The sequence below is a fragment of the Corvus brachyrhynchos genome, unplaced genomic scaffold (assembly GCF_000691975.1).
Source record: "Corvus brachyrhynchos isolate BGI_N302 unplaced genomic scaffold, ASM69197v1 scaffold4, whole genome shotgun sequence".
NCBI lineage: Eukaryota > Metazoa > Chordata > Aves > Passeriformes > Corvidae > Corvus > Corvus brachyrhynchos.
Genome location: NW_008237878.1, coordinates 1,515,054 through 1,541,198, shown reverse-complemented (window position 1 = coordinate 1,541,198; position 26,145 = coordinate 1,515,054). Strand labels below are relative to the sequence as shown.

Sequence of the window (26,145 nt, the reverse complement as noted above, 5' to 3'; positions counted from 1 at the left end):
AGAGATGGACCAGATGAGGACTTTTGCTCCAAATGGGAAAGGAGAAAACCTCAGTCCGTAGAGATGAACCAGATGAGGACTTTTGCTCCAAACGGGAAAGGAGAAAACCTCAGTCCCTAGAGATGAACCAGATGAGGACTTTTGCTCCAAATGGGAAAGGAGAAAACCTCAGTTCCTAGAGATGCTCCCAGAGATAGTCCTAACGATGAAGATGATGAAGACCCTTTGCTCCCAGGGAAGGAGAAGGGCCTCTGTTTTTGTTTCTGAACGGCTCAACCTTAAAATTGTACCCCAAAAAACTTCAAGAGTGGACCCTCGAAAGCAGTTGCGGGAAAAGCTGCAAGTCGGGGGAAAGGACTCACACGCAGGCAGAGAGACTCCTCTTCCTAAATGGACTGAACAATATTTGGAAGTGGGCGGCTGTCTCGTTGTGATAATGTTTTCATAGCATGAGCAAGAAGAGACTTCTCTTTCTAAATGGACTGAACAAGGTTATTATGGAAGTGGTAAACAGACTGAACATCTTAAGGGTTGTCTTTTCACATTGTCAGTGGGAGAAGGGAGGAAGGTGGGGGGAGGAGGAGAGTTCTGAAGGTGGTATAATTTTTTTTTCTTCTTTTAGGTCTGTTAATAAACTTCTTTATATTCTTTCAAGTTTGGTGCCTGTTTTGCATTTCTCCTAATTCTTATCTCACAGCAGATAAACAGTAATGAGTATTTTGGACCAAACCACTACACTAAATTGGTGTTTCTGCCTGGTTACAAACCGAACCCGCGACAGTAAGATATTAGCTTTATTTTGTTCCTGCAATTCTGGAAGTCTTCCAGATCTTTATGTCACCGGCTGCATGTGATTATCAACACAAAACCCCAGAGATCTTCTTGCCATGACTATAATTAATTCCAATACTCAGGTATGGAATACATAATTTGCAAGAATATAGGCCCAAAATTTAAGGTAATCCATAAGAAATTCAACAATGCTTCTCTTCATGCCATTCTGGATGTTTCGCCAGTCTAATTTAAAACTGCCTCTTTCCTTACATATTGTTTTTTCAAACATGCTTTCAGTTATTCCTAAGAACATTTACATTAGCAGGATGGAACCTGTTGAGTCCAACTTTAAAAATCCAGGTGATTTTAAAATAACTTCATTTTTTTAATCTCCCCCCCACTACCCAAGAAGAACTGTCTGCTTGTTAAAGACATCATCAGTTGTGACTACTACTTGTACACTGGTATAATTTCTTCTCTTTATGAATAGAAATGTTTGCTTTCAAATGCCATTTACCAGTTTCTCCCCTGATATAACACTGTATATTCTTTTCTTTACCAAGAGAAGTGGAGTGGTTTGGGGTGTTATGGGCCACTAAAACTGAAATCTGCACTGGCAGGATTGCTTCTGAATAGTTCTGTAATAAGAACTATTGTGAATTTAACAATGGAAAGCACTGCCAAAGCAGGGAAAGCTGTTCAAAACCCCAGATTTTATTCTAAGCATCTTACTAAAATCACAGGCTCTTTCCTGCTTTTTAGATAAACAACACAAATATTTGCAGGGAGGTGGGGAAATAAAACTCGTTCACTTTACTTGTTTTTTCTCAATCTAGACTTACATTCAGCCACTCTTCACCTCAAAGACAAAATCCTGCATCATCAAAGAGCAAATTCAAATCCATTCATGTGAAGTTAATTCCATTTGGTCACACCAATAACACAGAAGCAAACAAGGAGGTTACAGCTGGGCAGTGCAGTGTAAGAGACAAACTCTCAAAATGCAGCTAAGAAACCACTGAGCCTGTGCTTTGCTACTACCACCACTGGTTTTTGTTCCACCACTGCTACCAAAGAACCAGGCACAGCTGTGTGAAAAACTCTGTGCTGATAGTGGGGCACAGCCTGCTCATGCCTGGCCACTCTTCCACTGGCAAAGGAATGTGCTCTTTCCTGCTCTGCTTTCTGTTTCAAAACTAGAAAGGAGATACTTCCCAATAAACAGTAAAACATAAACAAAAAAGAATAAAATGTCTTCAAAAGTGCCTATGGGAAATGGACAATGCAAGAACTCTCAATGCTTCGTTATATCACAAAAGGAGAAAAAAATATTGAAAAATAAGACTCATTGCATCGATAATTTTAAAAATAATTATGATTCTATATTTAGAAAAGAAGTCAGACGCTGGATTTCACAACCATATGTGGAAAACATTAAAGGGAAAACTGGATGGGATTGCCAAGGCACTATGGGGCCAAGAATTGCTGCCTTTTAAACTCACCCCGAAACACTGGTGGGGGGGTGGGGAAGTTTCACACAGCTTTCCTCTACATCTACTGCTAAAGTAAATTTGACTGGCAATATGCAAAAACTGGCAGGGCTGCAATGATGCTGACAGCACCAGAACAAGCTGGGCAATTTTGGGACAGTTTCCAGTGTTACTGCCCATTTTTGGCTGGTTTGTGAATAAAAAGGAATTTTCAGTCTTATTATTGCAGTGCTTCACTTGGAAGTGCATGGGAGGACTTTCACAGTGAATAAGCAGCACACATTAGCCAGAATTTTACTGCCAACAGTAGAAAATTTGTGAGTATATTGTCAACATAAATAAAAATGAATGGCCTGAACATGCATTGTTATTGTTTTCTTCTGAATGTGTATGCCAAGGATTGCAAAAATGGTCTTGCTCACAGCCCTGAAAAAAACCACTTCACTATTAGTTTCTTCTTTTTTGAGAAAAGATTATACCCTGAAAATTCATAAAACTTAAAGAAGCCAAACAGCAGTTTTGCCAAAAGGCATATGGTCATGTTGGCACTTCCTCTGTCCAATCCTTTGCACATCCAGAGCAGCACTTCAATATTGATTAATTGTCAGAATGCTCACATGAAACAAGCAAACAGAAATCTGACAGCCAGATGCTACAAACAGCCCTCTATTCAGTCAGATCATGGATTATCCTATCACTTATTTTCCCCAGTACTTGCAGGCTGAATAAGATAACTTGAGTTGTGTGTTCTCAACAAATAGATTCAATACAGTGCATATTTACAGAATTAAGTACAAAGGTAAATAGATCATGGGACTGGGGAGAGAGAAGGAGCAGACCATTCCTTTGTAAGATTAAAAAACAACTTGGGATTTTTATTTGTAAACTATGCCATGCAATTCCTAAACTTCCTTTTCATCCCAGTGTTTCCCAAATACTTTGTCCTTCACAAGATTGTATTTGCCTCGGGGAAAAACCCAGTATTTCCACTGTTCAAGCATTACAACTTGGCAGGAGGGAAGAAGAAAAACCATATTTAGCTGTGTGAACCTGAAAGTTGCATTTACAGACTGAAATAATGCAGAGACCCTAAGAACAAGTGCCCTTCTCTTAAAAAAGACCCCAAAACTGCATTGAGGTATTTAGAGCCACAGCTTATCCTCTGTCTTCCTTTTCATCATCCTGGAGCACGTGGCTCCTTAAAAGGATGTCTGTGCAATCCTTCCCTTCTCCTAGACAAAATACGAGAGGGGTCAAATGACTCATTTTGGATCAAGACCTCACAGGCCCCACCACTGCTTCACCCTCAAACAAAGAATGAGGACATGCAGAACTCCTCACAATACTCCCATGGGAAGATTCATACTGAAGGAGTCAAGTGAATCAATGGGGGAACAGACCAAAACCTGGCGCTCTGGGAATGAGATTGCAAAGGCTTGGACACTGAAAGGACAAAATATATGGATTTAGTTCACTTGTTTGCCTTCTCAGCAAAACAGCATTCACAGCTTATCCAGAAATGAAAGCAGTCCTGGTGCTCAGTCCCCACTCCCACTACCTGGAATGAGGGTGCTGTGGCTTAGCACAGCAATACAATCTGGGCTCATACACTGCTGGACAAATGGGGAGCAAACCTGCACACATCAGAACCCCAACAGAGATTTCACAACTAATACCTTGATATTCTCCTCAAAATCAGCTAGGATGGTCACATTTCAGAAATGACAGCTGACTGATTCTTAGACTAACTACCCTTGTGGTGACTCTGTAGCTCCTTCCTAGATGCGCTTTCCCTAGCACATTATAAAACTGCAAGCATTAGATATCTCATGTGTGTGTGCACAGAAAAAAGTATCTCCCATTTCCCTAAGACATATCAGCACAGGGGGTACCCCAAATGAGTTCCTACATCACCTTCTGAAGGCACTGGTTTTAAGGGATTACACAGTATGCTCCTACACCTGCATAAATATGACATTTGTCTGGGTACTGGGTTTCATTCTAGAGTATTTTGACTGCCAGCTGGTATTCTGAGAGACAGATAATGTAAGTAATTAACAGGCAGGACATTCTTCCAGCTGCTAATGCTGTAAAACAATTTCTAAGATGTCATCCCAGAATTAGATTTAATACTGATTAAGCACTTAATAATAATGTGTGGTGAAGACGAACAACTGTAACAGAATGAACAGTGCCCAGGAAGTGCTGATTTTTATCTGCCTGTCTTTCTGCCTCCACTGATGGCAGTCAATTAAAAAGCATTTTTTGCATGCAGACAGCAGTTTTCTGCTCTTCCTTCCTGCACTTCTCTCACATCTTTGTTAACAGTGATGTGCTTTCATTAGCAATGGGGCACCAGCAGCCACTGCCACAAGCCAAGTCACACTGAGGTGTGCTCTGCTGCTCAGGAACAGATGTTTCTCCTTACAGCACACCAGGCAAGCTGGCTGTTCTGCACAAAAAAACCTGTCTGCACCTGCTGGGCAGGCCAAGGAGAGGAGACAGTCATCAGGACACTCAGATCCATTCCATGTGCACAGGGCACTTTCATGAGTCACCACATATTTCAGAGGTGGAATTCATCAGGTTTTGGTTTTCACACTCAGTTGTCAGAACAGGTGGACCCTTCCCTGAGGCTTTCTCAGCCCCAAGAGCTGCAGGAAAGGCCCCTGTCAGTGCTCATGATGAAATAGAGAAGTTATTTTAGCCTTTGTGAGAGCAAATCATTCAGTGTAGGCTTCTGATCAGATATTGATACCAGTGATGTTGCTGGTACAAACTCAGTCATGTCTGGAAAAACAAGCCCTCCACAAATGTTTCATCAGCCAGGATCTGCATCTCATTATCACTTGTAGCTTGCCCAGGCTCTGGAATTAGTGAATCCAAGTTAATGAAGACTCTCTGTTTAGCAAAGAGAACAGTTTACAATTAAAACTACATGTCTAAAATGGGAGTTGAACATTAGCATGTCTGTAGGGCTTATTAAGGTGAAGTACCCAAAAGCTGTAGGATAAATAGACTTAAACACATTCCAGTGACTTATATAATTAACAAAGATACAAAGTTCTTTAAAAATTTAAAACTGCAGCTCCACATACTGTCTCCAGCTCTGTCCAATCACCCAAGTAACCACATCCACCCTAATACAGTTATGGACTTCAACTCTAAAAGCATTAAACTGATTCTCATCTAGTGACATATTATGTTGACTTTGTTGAGAGCACAGTTAGGCTACTGCTACTTGAAATCTTCACCAAAAGCCCTCCAAGTTTGTTTTAATGTCACTTTTGACACACTGACAAAGCCAAAAATACCCAGTATTCTGTAAGAGCTAAGTGTTATGGATAGAGCAGATCTTAAGAGCTAAAGGCACTCAGTACTTGGATGCAATTCCTGGAAAAGCTTCAGGAAGCTTTCATTAACAGTGCTGAATCAGTAGGTATTATAACTTTGCTATTATACAGTTACTAAGCTGATTTTTCAGTACCTGCAGAAGCTTTGAATGTTTGTAAAATACTTTTTGTAAAACTGAACGACCGATTCTGACTATTACAAGGTTATTAGATCATATTTTTCTTCTACAGGAACATGTGCACTGTGTGCACACTGAGTGTCTGCACTGTTGCAGCTAAACCAGCCTGGACGCTGCACTGACCTCTGCTGAAGTTCGGCACTGCAGGGCAGTGTATAAATGGTCTGTTCTGGGGCAAATGCTTAAAGCTGAGGTAACTCCTCTCTGAACTTCACATATTAGATGGGAGTCAAATCAGCAATCTGAAAATGTTAGTAGGTACCAGTTAAACTCATTTTCTTCTTCAATGACCTCTCACTCCTAGCCCAGATGAAAGTGCAGCCCTAACACTGAAATATTGTTTTCTTCAAAAACTGCATTTATTATATACTGCTGCTACTGTGGAGCTGCTGAAAATCACGAAATTCATAATTATTTTCTAAACAGAAGCCAGTCAATGGCAACAATAAGAACCCTTCAACACTATTGAGAGAGATTAAATAAATAAATAAATAAATAAATAAAAGGCAAGTGAAAGACTTTGTTGGAACATGAGAGACTATGAACTTCAGAGTTTTGTCCAGGCTACAGACTATTCAGCAGTACCTTGCCTTTGTAGGCTTTCTCTATATGACCACATAATATAAGAAACCAAACCCACAAAGCCCAAACAAAATAGAAGCAAACCACCCCCACACACCGAAAAATCACTGGGAGAAAAAGCACTCATACCCATCCCTCAGTGAAAAGCAGCTGCTGCTTACAAATACTGTAAGGAAGAAAAACCTCCTTCCAGGAAGCAAACAGCTGTAGCTTGAGGCTGGAAGTAGATGATACCTGCACATGATAAATCTCAGTCTGCAGCCATCAGAACATCATCAGTGATTTCAAAGATGTCCTGATTAATAAAACCGCATAATAAGGTGTTTTAAGTGTCCCTACTCTATCAAGTGCCTTTACTGTGGCCTTGTACAGTGGTTCATTTTAAACTGTGACTGGATAGAGGCTTGACTGTGCTGATAATCCAGTTATGCTTTGGGAATTACTGTGTACCACTTGATTAGATTAAGAGATAAAGAGAGAATTAAGTACCACTTGCCATAGCTACATCAATATAGGCTTCTGTCACAGGCTTTACTGGAACAGACTACACAGACAAATTCTGAAGAGACAGATGATACAGGCAAGACTGGTCCATTGCTGTTTAGGTTGATATGTGAACAAGCAAGACAGAAATTTAAGAGAGAGATATTACTCTCTCTTAGATTAATGAAGAGAAACAAGCTAGCCTAGTAAAAACACAAACAAGCCCCATTTCCAAAATGGGGACAATCAAACAAGCCACATCATCAGGAAACTATTTTTTTTCCTGCTGTAAGTACACAAAACTTTGCTTTGGGGTGGGTGTGTGTATAATTTTGACCAGCAATAATTCTACTGCCATTGCTTAAGAGTACATTAAAGCAAAAGCAGCCAAGGATGTGATCCCATAATTAAGAGACTGGAGCATCTCTCATGAGGAAAGGCTGAGGGAGGTGGGGCTGTTCAGCCTGAAGAGGAGATGATTGAGAAGGGACCTCATCCATGTGTGTCAATATCTGCAGGGACGGGTCAGAGAATGGAACAGGCTCTGGGACAAGAATGAATGGGACAAGAGGCAATGGGCAGGAATAGATGCCCAGGAATTTCCACCTCAACACAGGAAGAACTGCAGTGTGCAGGTGACAGAGCACTGGAACAGACTGCCCAGAGAGGGTCTGGAGTCTTCCCCACTGGGAAGAACTGCCCAGATGCAATCCTGTGCCACGGACGATCCTGTTTGAGCAGGGAGGCTGGGCCAGATGACCCCCAGTGATCCCTTCCAATCTGACTCATTGGTGATTCTGTGACCCACACAATCACACTGCTAGCACACTGCCAGACACTGCTTTTGCAGTTTTTGCAGTTAAATAAGCCATAGGTAAATGTCTAGACTAATTCTCTAACCCTACACTTCCATCTCACAAGAAAAATTACAGCCACTCTGCAAAATTTATAGTGGGAAAATTACATGCATTAATTGTCTTTTAAAAATACATGCTTTTGGTGGCAGGAAGTTAATTTGCTTCACACCACTGCACATTTTTCAGAGGTCTCTATGGAGTATTTTAAGAGTGATTCAGCAGTAATTCCAAAACAATTCTCATAAATTCTTTACCATGTATGGACACAGAAACTTCTCCCCCCTTTTTTTTGGAGCATGCTCTGCAGCTTACCAAATGAGTGTAAGATTTCTGATGCAACTTGAAAAAATGAACTTTGTTCTAGATTTTTAAGTTATCAGTTATTTCAGTTTGGGTTTGATACTTCACTAGTCAAGCAGAAATATTATTCACTGGTCAAAGGGCTGCAAGTCAAGACACCAGGCTCAATTTCCCAGGAGGGTGTGAGACCCGACTTGAAGCACTCAAGTACACTTTATGTGCCTTATTTTCTGTTGTATACAAAATACTTCACAAAGACAATACAGTACAGGACAAAACATACAGCATACATACACAAAAATAAACTTGTTAATAATAAAAACTTCTGAGAAATATTGTGAAATACTAAGAACTGAGTTTCATTTCTATTCTATAAAACATTTGGAAATATGCATGGAGTTGTACTGGGAAAGGGAAGAATTGATACTGAAATGAAAGCTCAGGGCACACAGCTCTTAAATCTTCTGATGGATCAAGATAGATGTAATTTCTCTCCAGGAAAAGTATAAAATGCCTGATTATTAAACTATGAAGTAGTTAAATTATTGCTTATTTCATATATTGCTGTTGGATAGTTTACTCTAGGATAACATACGATCTATTTGTAACCAACCTCCAGTCCTGTTATTTCTACAAGGTATGTAAAAATTGGCTACATTAAGTTAGTTACATGAAAATGGTATTTTAATAAAAAATCTATTACAGACTTTAAAAAAAAATCCTGAACTTGTCATTGTCACAGTCAGGACACTGATTTTTAAAGAATAAACTGTTGAAAATTGTGCCTGGTTTTGTGCAAGGATTCCTCCTGCCTATTCACTACCTGACTGGTGGTCTTTTATCTAGAGATGTGTAGGGGTTAATGCCTTGAGCAAAAATTCCACATGCAACAGTTATGGGTTTTAGTGGCAGAAACTAATACATGATACAAAACAAGTAAAAAAAGCCCTATTTCTCTAAGTCACAGACCTCCCCAGCTCCAGACACAGGCAGTAAATTAACATATGGCCTTAAGGACCTAAGGATCTATAAAAGACATAAACCACGAATACTATTAAATGCTCAGTTTTGAGACTGGGCATTGATTTTTATTGTCAAACTGCACTACTGCTGCAGGCACAAGATTCACTACCAACTTCTGCTCTGTATTGATTTTGTTGAACAGCAATCAAGAGTTCAGTATTTAATGGGATGTAGCTCAAACTGGAGTTCCCACTTACTGCACAGAGGTTTTAATCAATTACATCTGCCCGTTACATATTCTCCTTCACTCTGTGTAACTGCCTCCCATAAAAACATAAAAGAATGATAATGTCATTTTGCTATCATTAATCCTCCATGAAATTGCCTTTATTCATTAATTTAGTAACATTTATAGATCTTCAGCATGCAAGGCTTTAGAAGCAGTCTAAGAATTCTGTCAAAGATTTTCTGCATGGCTGCTCATCCTTGCCACTTGGAATCACACAACTGCAATGAAAGACAAGTTGAAGTATTGGAGAGAATAATTCCCTCAAGTTACACAGTTGACTGTGACAGTCAACTTGACCTTACCACATGGGGTCCAATTAAGATTCCTTTGCCATCTAGAATTTAAATAACTTTTACTGATGACAGTTAAAGCACTGAAGATAGCAAACCCTCTCCCCAGCACAAATGAAATATACTTTCTCTTCAGCAAAGAGGATGAAAATCACCAAAATAAATCCACCATGAAGCTGAAAATTTACTAACAGTTCCAGACCTTGCTGCATATGAACTCTTCAAACTGTGAATGAATGCTCTTGCACATGTAATTAAGTGAACAGGAATTCATTCTGGTTTTACCTTTTGCAACCACTTCAGGATGATGATTTCTGATAGAGACAATTTGTTACTACCATAAGAGCAAAGTAATGAAAACCTGAATACCTCATACACTTCCTGCATCCACTGCAAAAGCAAAGAGAGATATTAAGTGCAATTATGTGATGGGTTAGATTTTACATAAACATTTAAGTAATTAACAATTACAGCTGATAATATGAAACAGAGGGAACCATTAAAACCCATTTGTGTGAAAAGTTAGCTGGAGAATGGTTAAAATATAAAGCAGATATCAAATTATTCCTCACAAATAATATGAAGCAAAATATAGTAAGTCATGTCATACTTGAAATGTTAAAAGGAAGGAAAGCAAAGAGACTAATTAAGGCTTGGGGGCAGTAGATGATGGTTATAAGCATATGAAGTGACAGCATAGTCTGAAAGAATTTATGTACATTGCTAAAAATCAGTACTCCAACAGGAAAGTATCTTGGTTGATATAAAGTGAAAAGGATGAAAATCAGTTAACTAGATCAGGGTTTTTTCACACCTTCCCATTTATTTTACACCTTCCCATTAGACAGGCAACTGTGATCACTTTACAAAAAAGGCTGCTTCTGAACATCCAGTGGGCTTTAGGGTTCTCAGATTAGCCAGGCTGAATGTTAGCAGATAGATCTGATAGCAAGAGTTATGATGGTAAGTTATTTCTGGGGGAAAAAAATGAAATGTGACTGAAAAAGAAAATTGGAACAAATGGTCACAAAAAAGAAGGAAAGAATGGTCTTGTCCTTTAAGTCTGCAACATCTGATGAATTAGAAATGTGAAGAATAAGCAGCAAGGAGCTTTCTGGCAAAACTTAGTTATTATGCTGGAAAAGAAAAAGGAAATAAACTAAAGCAGATGTAGCATTTTCTATTTAAAAATTCAAACCTGTTTTTCAACACTGTTGAAACTGTTTAGCTCTTTCTCTTCTGAGAAGAATGTTCTGTAGACTGGATTTCACAAAGTAGTTTTTGAAATGGTAGGTGGTGATTTAAAGCAAAACAGAGTGAGCTTCTGAAAAGAAGTGATAATTGGCCACTGTACTGAGGCAAACTCCTACCCAATGCTGTGTGTTAACTACCAGAACTTACCATCTCCATAAACACAATTTCAAGTTTTAACAAAAGACACATTCAGTTGTTTTGCTCTCCTGTCAATGGAGCTGAAGCAGGAAAAACTCTTACTGAGAAGTGATACCTGCAAAGTGCAAAAGAAAATACATTTCTGGGAAACAAAACAAGAGGGGGAAAAAAAAAAAGTTAAAACAATTATGAGAAGGAAAGGCAAGAAGTAGAAAAAGAGCTGTCTGTTGGTTTTCCCACCTTCTCTGAGCTCTGTGCTAACTGATGCCACAGGGTGCCATGGATGACATTGATCATCCACAGGGTGAAGCAGAGAATATTTTTGTCACATCATTTAACTGATAATGGAGATTGTCTGTTCCCATGAAACAGCAAATGGTAACAGCTGAGAGCCAAAGCAGGGGTTATACATCCCTGTAGTCTTCCTCAGCTTCAGCTGGAAGGGCAGCAGGCAGATTGAAATTGGCTGGAGGTGACCCAAGTGAACGCAGATCCTTCTGGGAGGGTTCTGCCCATAAGTCCAAGAAGCTTCAATTAGCTGATCATGGGCATTGCCTGAGCTACTCCAATCAATAAACATAATCAATAGCACAGGTGTTTAGGTGGGCTCTAGTGGCTCCCTGTCCAAGACAGCTTGTCACAATGAAGCAGCATTCCAGTGACAACTGCAGGAGATACAGGAATCAGTGCTTCCTGCCACAAGGGCTCCTTGGATAACGTAAAAGTAACCACTGTGTGGATGATTTCGGTTATCAGTCCATTCAGTGATAAATAAAAATAAACATCTCTTTGCAGCTACACTGCTCTGCTTTCTTATTCAAGTCAAGTAACAATGGACAACTGTAAAACATGGAAAGAAGTTCAACTATGTGAAACATGCACAAGTATGAATTTAAACCTATGAACCAGTATGAATATCTCCCCCTGCTGCTGTAAGATTTCTGTGCTTAAATACTGGCATGATAAGTGCATTTAAACACAAAAATTGATCAAGTGATTAAATTACTGAACAGATTACGTCTTCACACAAAGTGCATACTCCTTCCCCACAGCCTCCACTCAAGAAGTGTTTCAAACTGAATTGCTACAAAGATTAAAATAATCATTCTGTTCACACCTCATGAGGTCGGAATGGCAACTAACACACTTCATTTATAATGTGGCATTATCTGCTGGAAGCAGACTGATGTAATCTGAAGAGTAATGATCTTAAGTTAACATTCTTCTGTGTGTTCCTTTGCCACAGCCTGAGCTACCAGCGAAGGATTCAGAGCCGAGAGATTCCAGGGTTTCTCTGAAAGGAGCTTTCTCTTGTGAGCCATTGAGGTCAGGCACCAGAGCTGGTCAGCTACAGCAGTCCGAGACTCAGCACAGGCCAAGAGGTGTTCATGGGTGAGAATATTACCAATGTGAGCAGATCACACACCACACTAACATTCATTAGAAATGTACTTCAAAAGCCCAACATTCTCAATTTTGTAGCTCCCATCACCATGAGCTAATGCCTGGTCCTCTCCATGTCTCACATTTTAGATCACTGACACAAATGTGAAACACTGTGTAACCCATGTTTTCTATTTTAGAGCACTAAAACAAATTTGGGACATAATGTGCCTCAAGCACATGGAGCCAAGCAATGATTTTAATGGGAAAAACACCACCACGGGTCCACCAAGTTATCCTCAAGTGTTAAATGCTTGGATATGTAACGAAGCATGAATCCAAAGCTGCTGCATCCCCTCTGTGTCACTAGGCAGCACAGAAAGGGAATCTAATCCCATGTGCTGAAGTGATGACCAAAATCAACCTGAAAGTACCAGGGGAACCCCAAAGCTGCACATGATTGTTCAAACTTCATATATCACTGACTTGGTCTTACAAGAGGTTAATTAAACAAACAAGTTTTGGCACATGATTAGGTATGGTACATTCACAAAGGATGGGAAAGAGCTGGACAACTGATTCAGTAAGAGGAAAGCAGCACTGCCTTTTAAAAAGATTTAACTGCTCATACCATCAGCAAAAAAACCCATCAAAATTTAGCCACTCTCTCAGACACATTCCACTTCCTTTCATCTTGAGTGAGCTCTCCTCAGGCTCCCATGGAAAAGTAGCTTTTTATTGGACAGGAATAAAAACAAATAAACTGTGAAGCTAATATAAAATTCAGCTCCTCTTAAAATCTCAAAATAAGACCTGTTCCCTTCCTCCACCCGCTGAACTTTGCCAGACAAGAGCTAAGCAGTATTGGGTAATACCAAGGTTGAAGAATGAGCTTTTCAGGGGAGAATATGTTTGTTCTTAATTCCCAAAACCACGTTACAACTTACCTTTATGAAAGTTAGAGAATGATAGATTAAAAAATAAAAAACCATCTTCTTGCAGCCAAATTGGAGCATGCTCAAAAGTCAGTCTGGAGACTTTGCACCTGAGTCACAAGCAAACCAGGAAATCATTTCATTTTTTATAGCACAACATGGAAATTATCTGTGCTGCACAGGTTAAATTATTCTCTCTGTTATTTTGTACAATCATGATTTATAAATGAAAACTTGGGCTCAAAACACAAAGGATATGAGTGATTCTCTTACAAACAGTTCTTTATAGCAAAAAATAAATGAGCTAAACCAGCATCCATACTCTCCCTAAAAAACAAAACAAAAACAAACAAAAAAATAAAGACAATATTATTTAGCATTGTTTGCTTCATATCACTACCCTCTGCAGGGACTTCTCTGTTCATTCAGGTATCCACTTTCACAAGAGGACAACACGTTGTTCTCTATCCCTTAGTTTCTCCAAAACAATAGCAGCAACAAGTAAAGTCCTGCCCACATCAGAAATGCAGCAGGGCAGTTTTGAGGAGAAACCCATGTCAGCAGGCAAGGATTAGACACTTTACCTTGGGGCTAGGAGGAAGTGCCAAAGCATCCCTTACACAGAGAAAAAGAGCCCCATTCTCAGATGTAGCTGTGCCTGCATTTGAGAAATGGGCCACAGGGGAGGGTGCTCCATCACTGATCTTTATTTCTGATCGTGGGAGGGAAATGACTGACATCTGGTGAGAAGTGAAGCCCAGGATGTCTCATTGCCCACCTGTGCTCATACTTACATCACACTAAAAATCCTGAAGGACATGACAGCCTTGTCCACATTCCTGTTATAATCCCCAAAATCCTGCAGTCAACAAGGACAAGCTTGCTGAGAAATCACTTTAGTCAAGTCAAATGCCTGTCCAAGCGTGGATGCTGCCATATGGTTTTCCATGTGATTTCACCAGATGAACTTGAAGACACAAAGGAATAAACACAAGCATTTTCTCACGGATGTGCCTGCTGGATCCTGAACTATTAGTAATATTATTGTCCCCAACCAATAACTGTTACCTTCTTCTACTAACCTTTGCAAATGAATTTCTAAACTAACAACAAAAACTGACTCAGAGCTCAGGCTCTCCATGAGCCATTTCCTGTAAGGGACACTCACAGAAGCATCACTGGTCTGACTGCTTTGTGTATGGCACAGCAAGATCCTGGACCTGAACACTCCTTGCTGAGGATCTTTTCCGGCACCTCAGGGCTCTGCAGTCTGTGCAGAGCATTAGCAGATCACAATACTCTTTGTTTAAACCAAAGTAACATCTTAGACCTCATTTACCACAGTTTTACGAGTGCTTTGCTTTATTTTTAATATAATGATAAGCCAAAGTAAGCCTTTACATACATCTAAGTGACAATCAGATGTGTATCTCCTGAAAATCAGATTCTAGGGTGAGTTGTTGAAACAGAAGAAGGAGGAACACTGAAAACCATTGGGAAGGAATGATGACAGTGGGGGTCTTCTTGGCTTTCAGGAAGCAAGGATACTGGGAAAGAATGAAAAGACAAGTTGGGTAAAAAAACAATGCTGAGGGCACTCAAGGGTGAAGAGAAGGTAATGGATATGCACTGTACTTTATATTGAAAGGGAATTTAAAGCTGTGCTTGCTCTGCAAGGAAGAAACATGAAAAGAACATGAAAACTACCTAACAGACAGATCTCATCTCATTTAAACAGACATCGAGACAGATGCTGAAATAAATTGCAGAACACATAAAGCTGGTACTAATGTAAAAACCACTTTCCAATAATCTCATCACTAAGACTCAGAGCAGGTGATTTCGTGAAGGCTGAAGCAAGAGTACTTCACATTGTCTAATCTCAGCTGCAGCCCTCAAAAATTTTTCTCCTACAGTCATGGTTTGCTGTGGGAGGATGTGGGGGCTGTAATTGTCCCACTGAGGGTTTTTGATGGATGATTGTATTTCAGATATCTGGACCTGTGATTCCCTAAGCCTTACTTTGACTTATTATTACATTAAAAATAAAACAAAGCGCTCAGAACACTCTGGAAAGAAATGTGAAAATGGCTGGTCCTAAAAAGATGTACTGTAAAAAGAAAGAATAGTTTTTATTTTCTTCATGTAATTTTAAATAAAATTAGATATACCAAGTAAATAAAATGAATTTTACAGAAATCTTGGATGCAGGGCCACTTACTATGAAAATTAAGTGGAAAAATCAGTAGATCCTCTGTGACAGGAGGAGTCCAGCAAGTTTGTTCCCTACATCACCTTTCTTACATGGATTTTCCCAAAGTGATTGAAAGAAGAACTGTCCCAAGTCATACACACAAGCCCTTTGCCAGAGGTTACACTGAAAGCAGCAAACCCAGACCCACATCTGCTGTGCAAAGCCTGGTACACAAACAGAAATGGGTTTGTTTCCACCTAATGCTGAAATGGGTTGGTCAATACACGGTGAGGAGCAGAACTCAGTTACCCAGTGTTAAACAAGTCCATCTGCCAGAGCTCTTCTCTCTGAGTGCTTAGTCCAACTTGAGCACTTGGGTAATGAGCAGCAGGTCCACAATAACCTAATTTTAGTCTTGGTGTCATAATCTTTGCAATCTGTTGTTCTTAAATTGCATTTAACCACCATAAATGAAGAAAAAAAAAATCAACTTCCCAAATGACAGGACCAGAAACATCAATAAAGTTATTCCTCATTTTCAAGTAAAATCAGCCCCAAGCTATTTAAAGTTGACATGATATGCACAGCTGAGCACTTTGTGAAATAAACAGATCAGTAACTGACCTGAAAATGGTATTTAGGGGCAGAATTCTTACCTGCAGAGCTGTCCTATTGTCTCTTTCTTCAGTCCACAGAGCATGCTGACTACTTACTGTTTACACAGAACTTTCTACATTGAGTGCTGAACTCTCAAATCCACCTACTTACCACATGTCATTTGTAGTATGCAAATGCCAAGCCACTTAGGGTGCTGCTGTTTTTTCAGCAAGTGACATTTTCAAGGCATCCCCACAACAGCACGAAGATCACTCCACCAGAACTCGGGGGTTACCACTTAACAGATGAGAAAGCAGCCATGGTTTGCACTCAGAGACTGCTCCCTGCTCCTTGGGAATGGGATGTGTGACTCAGGAAAATCAGCTGATTTGAAAGAGTATTTAAAATACACACAGCTGTATTTTAAGGTTTCAAATGCTTATATTATACAGTACAGACAACAGTGATAGGAATATTCTTAAAATCTAGGCCTCCACTTTAAAGCTGCTATGCTGCTTCTCTTAACAGATGCTACCCTTACAAAACTGAAACCAAGCAGCCCTGGATACAAATTCATACCAGTCAGTACCTGACCCACATGTACACTGAGCTGCTGGTTTGCTGTATTTTGTTCCAGCTGCTTCGATAAGCACCAGGTAACTATTTAATGATGTTACATATGTCATACAAATGTGCTCCAAATTTAATCTGTACCAAAAAAAAGCCAATAATTTTTTTAGATTAAATGTTGGAAGAGGAAATGAAGTTGCATTCTTGGCCTTCTTCGATATGAGACTTGTCCTTTTTTGAAATATTCATCAAGTAGTCAGTTAGCTCAAGATAATGCCATATGTTCAAAGTGAAAAGGCACTTCTTCCCCAAAGAGCAATGTTAGGACTACTGGGGCTGCAGAAGGAAGAAATATTTGATTCCCTGCCAGTCTCTGAGCTCCCAGAACAGCGCTAGTTGCAGCTCTGAGAACCAAGCTCCACACCAGAGCAGCTATTTATTTTTGTTAACTTGTTCCGTTTCCCAACTTTTCAACTCACACTATTATAAAATTTTAGCCTTCCCATCTTTCTTTGGCTACACCTTTTCCCCCAGCAGTGGCTTATAAATGATATTCATAGTTTTACTGCACACTTGTAACATCCATTTTGTAGCATTAGCTTGAGTATCAGCACCCAGGAGTACTTACTTTGAACAAATGAGCCAAGTTTCTTATTTATAATTCATTAAGTCTTGAAGACATTTCCAGTTATATTTGCCATGAATTTAGGGATCTGAGACAGAAGCCTTTAAACATCTTTAATCTTTCAACCCAATCTTGTGATCCATAAAGCTCCTTTCTCATCCAAAACTTCTATTACCTTCAACTAATATTCTGACATGTTAGTTCCAACCACTGCAAACACTTGAGGGGCATGGAATTGACTGTACAGCTCTAAGTCAGTTAAGAGTGTGACTTCTTTTATCCCAAGTATAGAATATCAATCCTAAGCAGAAGCTCTGGTGTTGTAAAAAGCCCCTAACACTGTTGGCTGATTTGCCTTGTCAGCTTGGACTATCAATATGGTACCTGAGAGCTTAGTTCACAATCAAAGCACAGAATACACAAAATGAGCTCCAGGCATCCAGAAGGCTCCATTATTCTGAAGTTTCTCACGAATGGCAAGGTACCAGAAAATGGTACCCTTTGTAGAGCACTCTCTATTAAAGTGTTTTCCTGGTGTCATACACACACCCATCAAGCCTGGGATTAACCTTAATCCTTCTTAGGAAAAAAACTATAATCTCTTTCTAAAAAATATAATGGTGATTTAAAAATATCATCATCATTCTTTTCAGTCTTGATTGGCAGCCTGTGCACAGGCCACTGGACTGGATAGCAGTGGGCTGCATCTGATCCACACAGAGGAAATCTAAATCAGCACAGCTGATTATATCACACTGTTCTAGAGTTACTCACCCTGCCCCATTAAGCTTCTGCTTCCAGCTAAAAGCACATTTGTTATTAATTTTTCCAAGACAACTCTTGGGAGAAAACAAGCCTTTCTTACTGTTTAGATTTTTAAATAAAAAACCATCAAGCAACAAATCCAAGGCAGGAGATACACATATGACAGTTTTGAGATATAACTGAAATTGATACCTTCTAATTCAGGCCAAGGTAGAAAAATCTCTTAAGTGTTATGAAATAGCCTCAGCACTATGTATTTTTAAAGGTTTTTTGACATCCCTTATTTGATGGCATCCCATAAAACCCATTAAATTAGAGCATCAAAAAAATTCTTGCCAAAAAGATGGCAAGACCTATGGATTGGAATCTACTCCAAACAAAATCCTTGGTGTTTAGATACCCTTGGCAGTGTCACTAGGATTAAAAACCCTGTTACATATCCAGAAACCAATACAATCTGTTAAAGTAAGGAAATAATACACAAAACCACATCTCTGCTTGCCTGGCTCCAAGATGCTGCTGCCACCTGGGTTTGACCTGGGGTTTGAGCCATGAAAAAATCCCTTCAGCACCTTGCCTGCCTTCCTCAGCTCCTTTTAGAGTTGTTTTGGTATCCATGAAAATGCACTGAAATCTTATATTTACTGTGTGAAGGAGTTCTTGGAGATTCTGAAAACATTCTTCCCTTTCTGTCCTTCATTACTGTTGATGATCAGTACAGATCCAGCCACACTGGAGATCTGGCAAAAAAACCTTCTCTTTGAGGCTTTGCAAGGCCCCTCACCTGCATCACTGCTTTGAGATGCTGCTTACAGTTCTGCCTCTGCCCCACAGAAAATATTCTTTTTTTTCCTCCCCTGGGGAAAATGTCAAAGAGCTTTGTGATAAACAAGTGTGGGTGGGAGCCTGAGGCTCTCCTCCTCGCTCCCAAGATACAGCCCAAATCCATAGCCAGCTCCCATGCAAAATTGAAAACATATTATTAAAATATTTTTGCAGGCTGCATCTGTTTTCAACACCCACAAACTTGCTCCTGCCCTGATACTGCTGCCTACTGATGTGTTTCAGCTTTAGATAGAAATCATTCTAGGGAAGAAGGGCCAGCAAGGTTAATGACTGCTTTGATTATTCAGGTTGGGTATGGATGGAGTTAAGGAACTTTGTGTGATGGTGAGGTCTCTTTGCATGTACTTTCACATCCAGTTTTAATAAATAAACAAGCTCAGCCTGTGGTAATAGACAAGTTCATTACTGCAAAGAGAACTGTCACATGAAAACTTTAGTGACTCTTCCCAGACCATGCAGCACCTTCAGCAACATTTATTGGGTTGGTTATTCTTACTGATGCTGTTTGATGTCTTTGGGAGGGCTGGAGGGTTTCTGTCCTAGGGTAACTCTGACATTAAACAGGCCTGGACTTCTAAATCTGTTCATGATCCAACTAAAACCTTGCAATGACAGATTTTGTTTCTGTAGCTCTCCTTCTTAGACATATTCCACTGAGTCTAAACATAACAGTCAATTTTTCCAGTTGCCGAGGCAGTGGTACAATTATTAGAAAGTTATTAATTCCAGAACCACTGTACCAAAATTATTTTTAAGAGTTATTGACCTATGCAAATGTACATTGTCAGCTTGGATTCCGTATGGGTATTGAATATGCAGTATGTATTTTCTAAACCATGTTGACTGAATTTCATAGTCAGCTTGGAACTGGAAAAATGCCAGGAGGTGTTGTTAAAGTGTACAGGACATCACAGTGTCATTTTCAAAGTTTTCTACAACTTCTGCTATTTACATAATTATATGTGAGCTTTTTTTTGGTGCTGCTTCTTTTATTATTTACATAATAATTAAAGTTGATACCTCCTTAAGTGCAGTTTGAGAACATTGTAAATAAAAAAGTACATAGAAGTCCAGTCCAACAGTCCCTCTCACTAACAGTTCCTCTTACTGCTGAAATGAAAATGATGTCATCTGGACAGTTGTAATTAAAAATCTCCTTTGATGTTCTTTGTCAAGAAAAATAACAAATTTTAAACACGAGATGAAATGCAGCAGGGGGAAAACAGGATAAAGCTGATGTCATCATTCTAACAAAACATCCAAGTTTATGTATGCTTCCCACACAAACTCAGGAATGGGAAATGGATTTTTCCCCACATCCTAGATACTTGAGGCTGGCCCTACTTCAGCTGGGAGGTTGGACTTGCCCTCCCTACCAAGCTAACTCTTCCTATTCTAGTCCCCTTCTCAGTGCACTCGAAAATGGCTGGAAACTGCAGGATAAGGAAGGATTTCCATGACTAAAGCACCTTTCCCACAGTAAGGAGTTCTTTTGCTCCATGACTCTACAATTTAATTTGGTTTGTTCCCACCCAGGTTCTCTTGCAGAAATGGGGTGAGTGCAGAGGCCACGGTGGCACATTGTGCCATAGCAATTGTAGCAGGCAGTCAACTGGGATCCTGCTTCCAGGGGTCATAAAATAGGGAATGTTGGCCTACAAACCAGTCACAAGCTGGAAGTACTTGTACCATGATTTAAATTGCTGCTTAAATTCCTAGACCAAGTTTCAGAATGAAGATACGCTTGCTGAGAAAAAGCCTCCTCTGCTCAGGATCAGACTGTCAAAGAAATGGCTGTGAGCAAACAGTGAGCAGGTGACTGCCACAGGTAATGTGATTGAGTGGATTTATACATTTTGTTCATTAAGGGTGTTTTCCCACAATGTTGAAGAATCTCAGCCATGTCAACCCCCTTTTACAGAGTCTTTCCTTAAATGCTGAGGTCTTGATATTCACAAGGCACTCCAACACAAATTCAGAAGGACAACTACAGCTAAAGATAGAGCAAAGCCAGCAAGTAAGAGCAGTCTCACTGTTGCCTAAATTAACAAAAGAAATACCGCACAGAAATACACTTCTTGTCTTTTTTTCCTCCTCAGAGCAAGACAAGGGAGAGCTCAGTTTGTTCTCTTACTCTGGATTTGCACAAGGGTAAGTAACTCTAGTAACATCACTTGAGTTATTCTGGCATGAACCCAGCATAAGCAAAAGCAAAATTTAGTCCCTTGTTTGTTCTTTACAAGGCGCCTGACCCTTAGAAGCATCAGCCTGTTTGGAAACAATCCTGTAGCCTTCAAGATAAGAAGGCAAAAAGATCTGACATAAAAAATGCAAGTATGCCAAGTAAAGCTGGTATTGCTTTACATTTTACTGGCATGAAAAGATGCTGAAGCAAAACAAAAAACCCAAACCTGTATGTGGCCTAGAAAGAAAACACTCTTGGTGGTTGTATTCTAATATTGAAACTGTTGCTCCATTACTTTTGGGCAAACTGCCTTCTTTTCTTTTTTCTTAATGGAGACCACAGTTCTTGCCTAACTGCTTCATGGAAGGATTAAGACTTTTGATAGCTATTTTAAATTGCTGGATTTTTTGATAGGTAAGAAAACATCTCTCTCTGAAGCTTCTTGAAGCATAGCTGTTGCAAGAATAGCAATGCAGTCATCCTGTGTGTCATGGCAAGCTCAGCACAGGCTACGTTACATATTTTGTAGTCTAAAAGTAGCACAAAGCTTGTTGGTTTTGAAGTAAGGACTCGAAGAGGGAGAGAGGGACAAGTGGACTTCCTTTTGTAAAGACTTCTCCCCATGGTGCCAATCATGGCCTCAAATTCCTTTTCCAGCCTACTCTCTTGAGCAGATTTCTTTATGAAACAAATAGGAAGATACAGCAATGGCACCAGTGATGGATGAAGCATAAATGATCCACAAAGCCTTCCTGTTTCTTCCTGTTTCTCCCTGGGGATTGAGCTCTTTGACAAAGTCTGAATTTGCATTTACAGTCATATTCCATTTGTGGGGCTTGAGAACATCAGTCATGTGATGTAACATCAGATCTTTTTTCTTCCTCTTTTTTCAAAGGAAACAGGACTAATTTGGTAACTGTCATGGTTCTGACTGCAATCACTCATCTAAGTGCTTATTTGAGCTTATTTAGTCATTTGGACCCAAACTTCCCAAGTTTGTCAGCGTACAGAAACCGTCTCTGGAATGCAGACATTGTCTCACATGTGGATCTCCTGCTAGAACTGAAACTGCAGAGATCAGTGGCCACAATTAAAAGAACAGTACCAGTTTCCTTCATCATCTCAACTGTTTTGTGCATTTCTTTGTAGAGATACATTTTACTGATATTTTGGCTAAAAAAAAAAAAAATCCTACAGAAACAGTAGAAACTCACTATTAGCAGAATCTAGTCATTAAAAATAAATTTAAAATTGGTCTTTCAAAAAAGTGCAAGAAATACTTAGATTGAGAAAAACAGCACACCTGAACATCCCAGAGACACAGGAGAAAACACAGCTTCCTAATTTCATTTACCTCACCACTGTAAATTCTCCTCCTCAGACACTGACAAAGCATTCTGGTTCCTGCTGCTCCACGGTTCAGAGATGCACAGAGCAGCCCTGGTACAGCACAGCACCATTGACACATACCTGCAGCATTGGAAAATGCACCAACTTCAGGACTCAGACAGCATCAATAAGCTTTCTGTAGAGATTTCCCCATACTGTGACAGTGACATCTCTATTTGTGGACATCAAGGTAAGAAGTCATTATGGAGCATTACTCTGTACACACCAAAGTGCAGTTCAGCACTAATGAACTGGTTCTTGTCTCACTAAAGGGTTCTGAGCTACAATCAAATAAAAAATCAAGCAAATTTCTTTAAGGGCAGCTCATTAATGCTGTTAAATTTCACTGCCTAAAAGTCCCCAGCACTCTGCAGCACATGATGGCTCTGCATTACACTGTATCTGCTATAATTTAATCAGAAAACACAAAGGAAGCAAGAAGATAATGGTCCATTTTAGTAGCTGTTCAAGATGTCTTGATAAACACTGCCATGTTTCAATAAGTTCCTCAGCACAGCTCTTGACTGCACTTACTGGAACCTTCTCAGTTTTCAGCTGGCAGTATCTTCTAGCCTTACAGTCCCTCATAAAAAGCTCACAGCCCTGCCCAATAAGGCATTCTTCCCTTATCCCATATCATCAATACCATTCAAGCCTCTGAAGCTGCCATATAGTAGTGATTTAGCATATGGTGATAAATGGAAGGCAATGACACCAATAAGTCATTGAGTTTCTTCCTTTACAGTTATTTATGTGAAGCACTTGTAGGCTCTTACAACAGTAAGCTCTACACAAACACATTTTTTAATCATTGGAATCAAAATATTTTTGAGACAGAAGTCTTTTGCTTTCTTTGCCACACTTTTCAGAATCTCAGCATATCACAAGACAGCCTCCCTCAAGAAGGCAAAGTTGGAAGTGAACAGATGAAATAACTGATGGAAGATCGTAACTGTACTAGAAGAAGACCAGACACTTTGTGAGATCAGCTGTTTCCTTCAGATTTTCACCTCTCCATGGTGCAGTTAAGGTCATAGTAGATCACTTTCCAGTCCTGAAAAGTCATATGTACACACATGCTATTATAAAGGCAGAGACAGGCAACAGAAACACAGCTATATTAAAATATTAAATAACTATAAACATCCAAAGAAGCTGGAAAGAAGTAATCAAGCACAGGATGTGTGCAGTGGCCGCACCTCGCCCAAATCACGCTGGGCCAGCTCAATGCTCACACAGCAGCCAAATATCTAATTTTAAGGAAAGATGCACACTTGCTCCTAAAAAAACCCTGGTCTTGCCACAAATCTTTAGTTATGAATAAATAGAGAAGTTACTGAGAGTTTCAACTAGCATTTGTATGGCCCCACAAGGATTTCTACGAAAACCATTATCTGAGAATAGTAGCAACATGTAAAACCTGTGTTTTAAGGAAGGATGATTGTTCTCAGAAATAACTTAGCTAGGGGCTAAAATAGATTATTTTCTACGGTACCAATTAGTGAAATCTTGCTAAAATGTTCCAGTATTCTGAAGTCTAACCAGAAGAGACTAAGAACTACTGACAATACATCTAAAACATAATGATGTCACAGTCAAGCCACTACACCTCATAGCATTAAAGACCACATAGCCTCATACAACTTTACTCTAGTAAGACTACAAATCATTGCATCTCTCAACCTTCTCTCTACTTGGCTACATTTCTGTAGGGAATTTTGGTTCCCTATCCCCCTCCCACAATCAACCAGATGAAATATTTACTGTTGGAGCCATCAGAATTATGAATTAATATATTTGTGTAATTTCCAAAAACTGTAACATTCACAGACTACTGCAGCAGAATCCACGTCAGAATTAGGTGTGACTGTAACCAAGCTGGAAGCTCAAAGCAGGTTGCAGATCCACTTAAGTCTCCCCAGGCTGATGCTGGCTCCATACAAAAAACATCATTAAAATTAGGTTTTTAAAAAGTTGATACATAAACAAGCAATAGCGCATAGAGCAGAATTAAATGTGCTTCTAAACAACACTAAAAGCTTTCTCCACACAATCCCCACCCCCCCCTGCCAGAAGGAGACAGAGATAAAAGACAACAAAAGCTTCAGGAAAGATTCTGATCTAAATCATTCCTGTATGCACAGCTTATAAGTTAATAGATCTATTTTTATACCTTTGAGAAGAGGAAAAATAGATGAAGGATTTAAGTATTTTTACAAAATGCTAGCAATAAATGGCTTTTTATCAATTGTGTTTGCATTATCATTTTTTGTCCCTCTCCAATTCTCAGAGATTTTAAATATAGGGTTGAGTTAGTAACTTCTAATTACAATTGTTTTGGATAATGTTTCACACACTGATACTTCACAGCATAAGAGTTGTGCTTTCTGACTTCCAAGGTTTACATGAGCAATGGATGAAACACCATTGTTTTGTGTGCTCAAATCCATTACAGTACAGGAAGATTAAAACAGGCAACTGAAAAGATGATGTGCCTCTCTAATACATAGCTAAATAAAACTAGAAGTAACCCCACACTCAATGCCCACTTTCCAAATATTGCTATTTGCTCATCTGTTCTTGAAATCCAAGTCTTACTCACCAACTGGAGGAGAGATTTTGTTTTTCTCCACAGAACGTAAGCCCATGTAAGAAAGTTTTAATGCTTTAAACTTTTGCGCTGTGGTAATCCTAAAAATAAATAGTACATTTTGTAACAGCTTGTAGTCTTAAACTTTTGCGCTGTGGTAATCCTAAAAATAAATATAAGACTACAAGCTGTTACAAAATGTACTGACAGGAGATGGAACTCACCAGGAGATTCGAAGCAGAGTCATTTGAAATACTTTTCTGTTGTTCCAAACCAACACTTCATCTTTTCAAGCAATTCTTTGGGTTGTGATGCTTCAGACTTCGAAATGAGTGTCAGTCCTGCCAGTACCTCGGGTTGGAACCTTGCACCATTCACAGGTGGAGCAAACTGGTGCTGGTTGCTTTACTTCACCTTTACACACACTGATTTTCACAAGGCCTTGAATTAAAGTCAGGCCTTCCCTTTTCCCCTTCGGTGATAGAGAAAAACATCTCCTCATTCCAGGTAGCCTTAGGGCAAGAGAGTGAAATTTGTCCTTCCTACACAACATGTGCTGTTAATGATTATCTAGAGATGTACTTTTTTCCTAACACCATATATTGAAAGATCATGACAACTAATAGCACCTGAGAAAGCCTTTAAGGTTGGTATTGTGTCTAGTTGAGCCAGACTTTTTTTTTTTATGTCTTACCATTACCAAACAGACCTCAACACTTTTCCCCATGGATCTGTGATCTTCTCCTTCCCATCTCTGGAGTAACTACTAACAGACCCTAACTTAAGTGATGCTCTGGCCTCTGCACTAGATCAGAAAGCAGAGACACAGATTTTCTGGCATTTTCTGGACATGGATGACTCCTCTGACTCAATTTCACTTCCATTAATTACTGCCTACTTCCTCATACTCATCTACAGCTGAGATTGGAGAAGGAGCTTTCTACAATCTTTGAACCACCGAACAACAACGCATTACCAATGGTTTCTTCTCAGGCAGTTTATTTCACCAGTAATTCACCAATACCTACTAAATGCACCTCTTCAGCATTTGGACATTCCCTTTATGTCCATCTGCCTTTTGTGAAATGACAAGCAGAGAGTGAAGCTGACACAA

The 26,145-nt window shown here is 39.6% G+C and overlaps 1 long non-coding RNA gene across 1 annotated transcript; it reads right to left on the bottom strand.

The window, feature by feature from the left end:
- Positions 1 to 786: 786 nt before the first annotated feature.
- On the bottom strand, positions 787 to 16,514 carry LOC108446249. The gene is made up of 4 exons (XR_001861390.1): positions 16,233 to 16,514; positions 14,065 to 14,237; positions 13,283 to 13,380; positions 787 to 11,067 (listed from the first exon to the last, which is right to left on the bottom strand). It is a non-coding gene; the product is annotated as an uncharacterized LOC108446249 (long non-coding RNA).
- Positions 16,515 to 26,145: the final 9,631 nt, after the last annotated feature.